Genomic DNA, 11,622 nt, shown 5'->3' with positions numbered 1-11,622 from the left:
CTACGACTATAATTTTTTTCCCTCCATTTGTTACAGTACCTGCTATGTAGTCACTGAAACCTTCACAGCCCTGAATATCCATCTCCTCAAAATCCCAGCCTTTTCTTACCAGCAGAGCTACACCACCCCCACCTCTTCCTTCCCTCTCTTTCCTCATAACATAATAGTCCTGTGGGAACACTGTGTTTGTTATCGTTTTTGTGATCTTTGTTTCTGTGAGGGCTATTATGTCTGGGTTTTCCTCTAGTACCAGTTCTCCAAGCTCATTTGCTTTATTTTTAATTTCATCTATGTTAGTGTACATCGCTTTGAGGCTCACTTTCTTCTGTCCCTTCTCAAATCAGGTAGGCAGTTCCCCTTCATTGTGTACTGTCATTTTGGTCTCCTATCACCTAGTTCCATTTCCATAACTTAACATTTGCTCGTGTTGAACTCCATGTTGGAAATTTTCCAACATTAATACATCATCATTGTATTAACCATAATAATTACTAATCCTACTAATTTGTAGAATTAACCAAAATTAATATTTTCCTGTCTGCGCATCATTTACCAAATTATTCCCACATAGAGGGGTGTTATTGCGTCAGATAATATCAAGCAGAAGCATAATTATTGTCAACATGCCAGAGAATTCAATAATATTCTCGCCTTTTGTGAGTATTCCTTACAAGAATTATTACCTGATAATATGACAACTAGTAATCTAATAACAACGAGTTATCAACTAAAAGATCACTATATAACAGTTATCTCTTATCTTAAACTAACATGGAGGAAACAGAAATTCTCTCCATTTCTTGTTTAATAAGAACACTGTTCATATTAATTATTATTTGACGAGAATTAAAATAATATATAACTCCCTATAATTGCGACCCTATTCTCGTTAACTTGTTAAGTAGGGTAATTGCAAGGAAAAGAATTTTCCGTTTCTACTAAAATATGTTGCGCAGCGAGAGAGGGGTTGAGGGAGGAGGAAGGAGACGCCACTTGTGTGGACGACGCCAAATTAGCGGCGTGTTACCAACGTGCAAGAGAGAAGCGTCATTGCAAGGAACTTGCGTAGTATCTTTAATTTTCGCTCCTACAACCCACGAGAGATTTGCCATGTTAATTTCGGCACATCACGGCAGTGTCCAAGGAGCTAATCAATTCTCCAGCCCCTAATTGACGTCTTATCACGGCAGCTGAAGATGAGGGACCTGGAATCGTTCCTACATCAACGGACACTTGGCCCGGCAACTATTTAACCTTTCTTGTAATACTGTGATCACATGTTATATCTTAGGGTAGTTGTCGTTAGGCTGAGACATTACAACAAAAATCCACTATGTCTCCTCTATAGCAATATTTGTTTCTAGCAATTTATATAGAAATATATTATATTAATGTTTGCAAATATTTTAGGAAGAATTCCGTATGTATTTAGTTACGTAGAAGAGTTAGTTACGTAGAAGAGTTCTACATTGTAACTGCCTTTCAGCTCCCGGGTCCACGTCAACCGAGGTGCTAGGCTTCCCCACCTTCAAGTGCAACAATTTTGTTTGACGCAATACGTCGTCAGGAGTGTGGCAGTTAACTTCACACCTCAGCAATTCTCACTGTGGATTCTAAATGAAGGTGCAGAAGCACTAAGTGTGCCACTCTCTATGGTGTATAACAGTTCACTGGAAACGGGAGACCTTCCGGAAAGCTGGAAGACAGCTAATGTAGTCCCAATTTACAAAACGGATGACAGGCAAGAGGCACTGAACTACAGGCCAGTTTCCCTAACTTATATACCATGCAAGGTGATGGAGAATATTGTGAGGAAAAGGCTCGTAGAGCATCTGGAGGGAAACAGCTTTGTAAGACACCACCCAGCATGGGTTCAGAGATGGTAAATCGTGCCTCACAGGCCTAATAGAATTCTATGACCAAGCAACACAAATTAGGCAGGAAAGAGAAGGATAGGCAGACTGCATTTTCTTTGACTGTCAGAAAGCCTTTGACACAGTACCTCACAAAAACCTGTTACAAAAGTTGGAGCAGCAGGCAGGAGTAAAAGGTAAGGTGCTCCAGTAGATAAGGGAGTATCTAAGCAATAGGAAACAGCGAGTAACGGTGAGGGGGGAGGCATCAGAGTGGCGAGATGTCACCAGCGGGATTCCACAGGGCTCTGTACTCGGACCCATCCTGTTTCTAGTATATGTAAACGACCTTCCAGAGGGTATAGACTCATTCCTCTCAATGTTTGCTGATGATGCAAAAATTATGAGAATAATCAAAACAGATGAAGATAGACAGAGACTACAGGATGGCCTGGACAAACTGGAGGAATGGTCTAGAAAATGGCTGCTAAAGTTCAAATCAGGAAAGTGTCAAGTAATGAAATTAGGCGAAGGGAGCTGGAGGCTGAACACAAGGTACCATCTGTGAGGTGAAATCCTGCAAGAGTCAAATGGAGAGAAAGATCTGGGGGTCGATATCACACCGAACCTGTCCCCAGAGGCCCACATCAAAAGGATATCATCAGCGGCATATGCTAGACTGGCCAATATAATAACTACCTTTGAAACTTGTTTAAGGAATCGTTCAGGACACTGTATACCACTTATGTAAGACCAATCCTGGAGTATGCAGCTCCAGCCTGGAGTCCATACCTGGTTAAACACAAGACGAAGTTAGAGAAGATTCAGAGGTATACCACCAGACTCGTCCCGGAACTGAGAGGAATGAGTTACGAGGAAAGGCTAAGGGAGCTGATCCTCACAACCCTGGAAAACAGAAGACATGATAGGGGAGACATGATAACCACCTACAAAGTTCTCAGGGGAATTGACAGGGTGGACAAAGACAAACTCGTTAGCGCAGGTGGAACACGAACAAGTGGACACAGGTGGAAACTTAGTACCCAGATGAGCCACAGAGACGTTAGAAAGAATTTTTTCAGTGTCAGGGTAGTTAACAAATGGAATGCATTAAGTACTGTATACGCCAATCACAGTTGCAAATATAGATATGATAGAACCCAATTGGCTCAGGAATCTGTACACCAGTTGATTGACAGTTGAGAGGCGGGACGAAGGAGCCAGAGCTCAACTCCCGCAAACACAACTAGGCGAGTACAGCTAAGTTGTATATGTTAATGTAGATACTAATAACGTAGACATTTCAATCATCTCCCATTGAGATCCGTGTTACTAACCACTGGTAGTAGTATTAGTCTATCGTAGTATCTTGAGGCCCATTCGCCTCTAATTATTTTTGCCTAATTCTTGCAATTATTCATTTTATTTAATTCAGTGAACGAACCACGCTTAAATGATGCCAGGGATACAATACTCTTTTGGCATATAACCCCGAATTTTGGGCGAAAGAATTTGATTCATAAATTACAGTCCCTTCAATATTCATTATAATATTAATCAATAATATCCATAGGACACCAGTTCATGGATTTAATATTAAACCATTTGCTCTACCCAGTTTCCACTTTTGCTTTAAAAAGTGGTGGTCCTTCGTAGCTATCGAAAATTAGAATTAATTGAAATGAATTGCATGAGTCAAGTTTTCCCACACTCCAGTAGCCATTTCTCTGACCATCTCTGCAACCTGTTCAGGTCCTCTTGGAGGATCCTACAATCCTCATCTGTCACAACTCTTCTCATCAACTTTGCGTCATCCGCAAACATCGACATGTAGGACTCTACTGTAAACATGTCGTTAACATATATATATTTATTTATTATTTATTTATATTATAAATAGAATTGGTCCCAGCACCGATCCTTGAGGTACGCCACTTGTTACTGTTCGCCAGTCCGACTTCTCGCCCTTTACCATAACTCTTTGGCTCTTTCCTGTTAGGTAGTTACTTATCCATGCTAGGGCCTTTCTTCCCACCCACGCCTGCCTCTCGAGTTTGAACAGCTGTCTCATGTGCGGTACTGTCAAAGGCTTATTGACAGTTTAGAAATATGCAGTCTGCCCAACCATCTCTGTCCTGTCTTATCCTCGTTATTTTATCATTGAATTTCAAAAGGTTTGTTATGCACGATTTCTCTTTCCAGGACCCATGTTGATGTTTGTTCACAAACCTAATGTTCTCCAGGTGTGCAACCAGTCGTAGCCTGATTATTCTTTCAAGTATTTTACAGGGGATACTTGTCAGTGATACAGGTCTATAGTTAAGTACCTCCTCCCTATCGCCTTTCTTGAAAATCGGTACAACATTTGCCCTCTACCAGCAATTGAGCAATTCTCCCGACATAAGTGATTCATTAAAGATCCTTGCCAGAGGCACGCTGTGGGCCTGCGCTGCCTCTTTTAGTAACCACGGTGAAACTTTGTCTGGTCCAACCGCTTAAATTTCATCCAGTGTTGTCAACTGTTTCATTTCCTCCTCTGCTGTCACCTCTACATCTGATAGTCTATCATCTAGGGTAATCTCTTCTAACAATGGGAGCTGCTCAGGCTCAGTTGTGAACACTCAGTGGAAACTGGCATTCAGTGCCTCGCAGATTTCCTTGTCACTTTCTGTATATGCCCCCTCTGTTTTCCTTAGTCTTGTCACTTGGTTGTTCACAGACATTTTTCTTCTTATATGACTGTGTAGTAATTTAGGTTGCTTTTTCGCTTTGATCGCAATATCTTTCTCACAGTTCCTTTCCGATGTTCTTCTTATGTTAATGTAATCATTCCTAGCTCTGTTGCATCTGATCCTGTTGTCCTCTGTCCTTTGTCTTCTGTACTTCCTCCACTACTGCCTGCTAGCCATTTTTGCTTCCAGACACTGTCTATTAAACCATGGGTTATTATATTCCCTCTTACTTTTTTCCTTTACTGTTGGTATAAATCTACCTTCTCCTTGCATTTCCGTATGACTAGGTCCATCATATCTTGGACGGTTTTTCCTCTAATTTCTTCCTTCCACTGCACTTCTCCCCAATAGTCCCTTATCCTCCTGTAGTCCCCTTTCCTGTAATCAACTCTCCTTATCCAGACCTCTTGTCCCTTGGTCACAAGTTTTAATTCCATTATGCGGTCAAAGACTAGGACACAATGGTCGCTGGCCCCTAGAGGTATTTCATGTTCCAAATTCTCGATGTCTTCTACGTTTTGGGTGAAAATCACGTCTAATATGCTCGGTGCATCTCCTCCTCTTTCCCTTGTGACTTCCTTCACATGTTGTCATAGGAAATTCCTATCTATATTACCTACTTACTTTGGCTCCCCACGTTTCGTCCCCTCCATGGGGATTCCTTGATTCCCAATTTATCTCTCCATGATTTAGGTCCCTCATGACCAGGAGTTTCGCTCTCATTGTGTGGACTAGTGTTGCTGCCTTCTGCAGGTTATCTATGCATGCCTTGTTGCTGTTATAATACTCCTGTCTGGGTCTTCTACTGTTTGGTGGGGGATTGTAGATTACCAAGATCACAATCTTCCTCCCATCTGCTGTCAGAGTTCCGTGTATGGAGCTCGTGCTCTCATTAGTAACCCAATTTCCCAGGTCTTCAAACTTCCATTTCCGCTTTATTAGGAGTGACACTCCCCCTCCCTGTCTCTGTGTCCTCTCTTTACTTATCACCTGGTAGCCCTCTGGAAAGATGGAAAAAGCCCTGTGAACAAATGAACAAATCCACATGGGCCGTGATGAGGATTCGAACCTACGTCCGAGAGAATCCCAGAAGCTGCCTTAATCGACTAAGCTACGACCCTTATAAGAAGACTTATGAACAAATCCACAAGAATATGTGTATGTGTGTGTGTGTGTGTTGGTGGTGGTGTGTGTGTGTATTCACCTAGTTGTATTCACCTAGTTGTGTTTGCGGGGGGTTGAGCTATGCTCTTTCGGCCCGCCTCTCAACTGTTTACTAACTACTTTTTTTTCCCCCACACCACTCACACACACACCCCAGGAAGCAGCCCGTGACAGCTGACTAACTCCCAGGTACCTATTTACTACTAGGTAACAGGGGCATTCAGGGTGAAAGAAACTTTGCCCGTTTGTTTCTGCCTCGTCCGGGAATCGAACCCGCGCCACAGAATTACAAGTACTACGCACTATCCACCAGGCTACGAGGCCCCTTCGTAGGGGCCTTGTAGTGCGTGTGTGTGTGTGTGTGTGTGTGTGTGTGTGTGTGTGTGTGTGTGTGTGTGTGTGTGTGTGTGTGTGTGTGTGTGTGTGTATATGTGTGTGTGTGTGGGTTACAGTTGGGGTGCTCTTGATTCCCTCATGGTGTCTGTTTTTTGATGAAATGGATTTCAATAGTTTTAAAAACTTTTATAGCACATTGTAACACGGGGCGGGTGTGCTCGAATTATCTTGCCTGCCTTCTTTTCCCCCTCTACCCGCATTCTTACTTTTTATTCTCTACCAAGGGACTCCAAAACTTTTACTAAAGCCAACTCCACGCCACGTGGTCCTAAGACGATTGATTCTACACTTAGGATTCTACAACCCGTATGACGTGACATAGGCTTTGAGCAAAACCCTAGAGTCGCCTCCGCCGCCACCACCAGACCAGAAACACTGAGCAATGATCGAGGTCTGGATCGATCATGCTAATTAATCAACCTTGGGGCTTGATCCCCACTATAACCGATGACCTTGAGTGTGGAATTAATTACACGGTAAAGATGACTTCCGATTTGGTGTTAGAATCGGCGCCCAATTCAACTCTGCCTCGTAGGGACCACGTGACCAGGACAAGTTCATATAAATATAGCATACACATGGAAATAATAAAAATGCAAATTATTAACTAATTAATTTATTGAAAGAAAAACTAAAACAAAATCTAAATGGTTATCACTCCCTATCAATCTACCACTCCCTACTTGGCAATGAATTGGCTATCCCTATAAAAACTCATAAAGCAACTCTACCTTGGGCTACCAGCTCAGATGTTGGGGCTGGTCTTGGGGGAGAGGTAAGATGGTTGACCTCTCCCAGTTGATCTCGAGTCCACACTGATCTCTCCTCGTCTGGTCTTCCCCAGACTAGAGCATTGTATCCTTCCGCATAGTCTAAGTTTTACCAAGTTACTAGCAAGGTTTAAGTTATAACAATTAACCTCTGTTTGTACTGAATTGATCTAGACTGGTTGAATTATTTTACTGAAATTAAATTACATAAGCATCTAACGGCAGAGCTGTTCCCGATCCCCAAAATGGTTATTTGAACTTTGAGAAATAGTGGACATGTCAACTCTGATGACCTATGACCGCCGGTCACTCCGCCTTACAACTTAGATCTGATTCGTGACGTCACTGATGGTGACTTAACTCAATAATTAGAATACTCTTGATATTGTACCCAGTAATATTATACAATACAATTTTAATACAAAATGAATAAAGGTTAATTTCTCTAAATAAGTGAATACTATAGAATGGTTCATTATACGAAGCTATGAACAAGGCGTCGATTATTTTCACCGCGAATTCCCTGGGGTCAGGTCCCGGGTCACCACGCGGGTCCAGCTTCCCATTCTCTTTTGTCGATAAACCACTCTGGATAATTCTTACAACCAGCCTAGTTTGTTACAACATGTCGTTTAAAAACAGTCGTTGGTTTCCACTATCTCCCCTTAAAAATCATTCCCCCCTCACTACCCCGCGAGCTGACAAGACTCGTCTTTACATCCCAATTGCTGACCTGAGCAGATAATTTCCATTATTTCTTTTTTTCTTGAACTCTTATTATAAAAAAATATGTTTTCGGCCACGCCGGTAAGTATCTTGTATGTTGTTATCCTGGCACTGTTTTCTTCACACGATGTGTCTGAACGTACTAAAAGTCAGTCTTTCGAATGTGATCTTCTAACGTTTTGAAAAATCACAGGATTTATAGAAGATTTATTTTGCGTTTTAATGAGATGAGGACTCAATGTTAGTTCTGAATAATCCAGCACGGTTCACGGGCTGGTGATATGAAGTGATCTGAAGGACTGTTTGTCCTCATCTAATGACCATTCACACTTTCCTGTGTTAAGCTGATATGAGTTGAAGTATTTTGCGCTAATGCCCCATTAAAACCAATCCCATCGGTCCAAAATTGAAGGCAATATTTAGATAATTGACGAAGAGAAACCGAGATTTCTAGTGCTTCTATCTTTGCCACAAGACCTTAATTCCATGAACGTTTAGAGGCACCAATAAAGAAATATGGAACAATTCGGCAACAAACTGGTCGCGAATTTTATGAATAGGTGAAGCAACAGGTGAAGAAGCTCAGCCGGATACAGCGAGTACGAGGCAGAAGTGCACCTGTGATTACACATGACATACATCATTACCAAATGATAGTGATAACAAAGCATTTTGAATCGAGATTATTAGTGGTGATTGAAAGCATGGATGTGGGTTTGTATTATTTGTATTGTATTGTATTACAGTATGCTTGAATGCCAGGGCTTGGGATATAGCTGTCGACCATGAAGGCTCATTTAGGTAGTAAGGCAGCTGCACTTATTCCCACTGAAGCTGTGCCTGAATTAACTGACTTAATTAGCTTAAGTAATTTAATAATTAGCCAGGTAAATGTTGGGCTGATAACACATGTGGTATTGAGCAACAAATTTAGTCCCTTTCTTTGAAAACTTCAAAATAACTTCTAAAGACGTGTAAAAAAAGATTTTTTCACAGTCATTTACAGCAATTAAATTAATTATAATAAAATTATTATTAATATAATTAGAAATATAAATAATAATATTAATAATAATATAAATAATTTAATTTGTACTAATAAGTATTAAAATTATATTTATAAAAAAAATAATATGTAACACAAATTTAATATTAAACATTATTAATATGCCCATATGTATATTTTATGTAATAATGTGATTTTTTATATAAAATATAAATTATCATTATAAAAACGGCGATGAATATAAACAGAGGGAGATGTACCGAGTCTCTAGATATACATGTACTGACGACTGGCTGTGGTCAAGACAGCCAAGTACAGTACCTCCTGCTGGGGGGCCAGGGGGTATATATGTGGGCGTAGCACCGGGCCACCAGATGACCTGCTCAACCATCAACCACTCAAACAACTGTTAACACCATCATCTACACCACCACCTCCAACAACAATAAGTTAAGATGTTATTACCACCTCTACCACCACCAACAACAACAATAATTTAAGCTGTTACTACCACCACTACCACCATCACCAACAATAATTTAAGCTGTCTTTACCACCAACACCAACAATAACTTAATTAAGCTGTCACTACCACGACCACCACCACCACCAATGACTTAAGCTCGGGGTAATACTCTTCCCCTGCAGATCCCCCGGGGTTCCCCAGGATTCAGGATGAGTCTGGCCGGAGACTCGAAGGTCCTATCGGTCCCAACGAGGATGGCTCCACCGTCAGGATGATGTGTCTCAGCTCTGGAGGTAAGTGAGGGCCGATGTGTCTCAGCTGTGGAGGTAAGTGAGGGGCGATGTTTCTCAGCTCTGGAGGTAAGTGAGGGGCGATATTTCTCAGCTCACGATGTAGAAAAGAGCAATGTGTCTCAGCTCGGGATGGTGTAGATCTGTATCTCTGTCTAAAAGGTAAGTGGTTGTCAAAGGAGATGCCTGCACCTGCAGGTACGTACCCTGTGTAAGAGGGGGCGACTGGGACCCCAAACGAGGCCAGGTGGAGAGTCTGTGGCCGCTGTGCCACACCTCAGTCAATGGTGTTGTCACTCGAGAGCACTGTACCGCACCTTCAGTAACTAGCGAGGCACTTGTACGTTATGTCAGTAGCTAACTAGTGGGACAGACACGTGAATACTGCCACCAGCACGACACTGACCACATAGTCACCTGTATGGACACTGTTGTACCGTACGTTTGGAGGGTAGCCACATAAATATTGTTGTACCGTACTTAGGGGAGAAGCTACCTGAATATCGTACTTAGGGTCTATGCACCTGGGTGTTGCGACACGAAACAGTGACCTTGGAGCGTGCCATGACACGGAACAGTGACCGTGGACAGTGCTAGGACACGGAACAGTGACCGTGGACCGAACCATGACATGGAACAGTGACCGTGAACCGAACCATGACACGAAACAGTGACCGTGGACCATGGCATGACACGGAACAGTGACCGTGGAACCGTGTCATGACACGGAACAGTGACCGTGGACCGTGGCATGACACGGAACAGTGACCGTGGAACCGTGTCATGACACAGAACAGTGACCGTGGACAGTGCTATGACACGGAACAGTGACCGTGAACCGAACCATGACACGGAACAGTGACAGTGGACCGTGCCATGACACGGAACAGTGACCGTGGACCGTGCCATGACACGGAACAGTGACCGTGGACCGTGCCATGACACGGAACAGTGACCGTGGACCGTGCCATGACACGGAACAGTGACCGTGGACCGTGTCATGACACGGAACAGTGACCGTGGACCGTGTCATGACACGGAACAGTGACCTTGGACCGTGGCATGACACGGAACAGTGACCGTGGAACCGTGTCATGACACAGAACAGTGACCGTGGACAGTGCTATGACACGGAACAGTGACCGTGGACCGAACCATGACACGGAACAGTGACCGTGGACCGTGCCATGACACGGAACAGTGACCGTGGACCGTGCCATGACACGGAACAGTGACTGTGGACCGTGCCATGACACGGAACAGTGACCGTGGACCGTGCCATGACACGGAACAGTGACTGTGGACCGTGCCATGACACGGAACAGTGCCCGTGGACTGTGCCATGACACGGAACAGTGACCGTGGACCGTGCCATGACACGGAACAGTGACCGTGGACCGTGCCATGACACGGAACAGTGACTGTGGACCGTGCCATGACACGGAACAGTGACCGTGGACTGTGCCATGACACGGAACAGTGACTGTGGACCGTGCCATGACACGGAACAGTGACCGTGGACCGTGCCATGACACGGAACAGTGACCGTGGACTGTGCCATGACACGGAACAGTGACTGTGGACCGTGCCATGACACGGAACAGTGACCGTGGACTGTGCCATGACACGGAACAGTGACTGTGGACCGTGCCATGACACGGAACAGTGACCGTGGACTGTGCCATGACACGGAACAGTGACTGTGGACCGTGCCATGACACGGAACAGTGACCGTGGACCGTGCCATGACACGGAACAGTGACTGTGGACCGTGCCATGACACGGAACAGTGACCGTGGACCGTGCCATGACACGGAACAGTGACTGTGGACCGTGCCATGACACGGAACAGTGACCGTGGACTGTGCCATGACACGGAACAGTGACTGTGGACCGTGCCATGACACGGAACAGTGACCGTGGACCGTGCCATGACACGGAACAGTGACTGTGGACCGTGCCATGACACGGAACAGTGACCGTGGACTGTGCCATGACACGGAACAGTGACTGTGGACCGTGCCATGACACGGAACAGTGACCGTGGACCGTGCCATGACACGGAACAGTGACTGTGGACCGTGCCATGACACGGAACAGTGACCGTGGACCGTGCCATGACACGGAACAGTGACTGTGGACCGTGCCATGACACGGAACAGTGACCGTGGACCGTGCCATGACACGGAACAGTGACTGTGGACCGTGCCATGACACGG

Source organism: Procambarus clarkii, chromosome 45 (assembly GCF_040958095.1).
Source record: "Procambarus clarkii isolate CNS0578487 chromosome 45, FALCON_Pclarkii_2.0, whole genome shotgun sequence".
Classification (NCBI taxonomy): Eukaryota; Metazoa; Arthropoda; class Malacostraca; order Decapoda; family Cambaridae; genus Procambarus; species Procambarus clarkii.
This window is presented reverse-complemented; position numbering follows the sequence as displayed.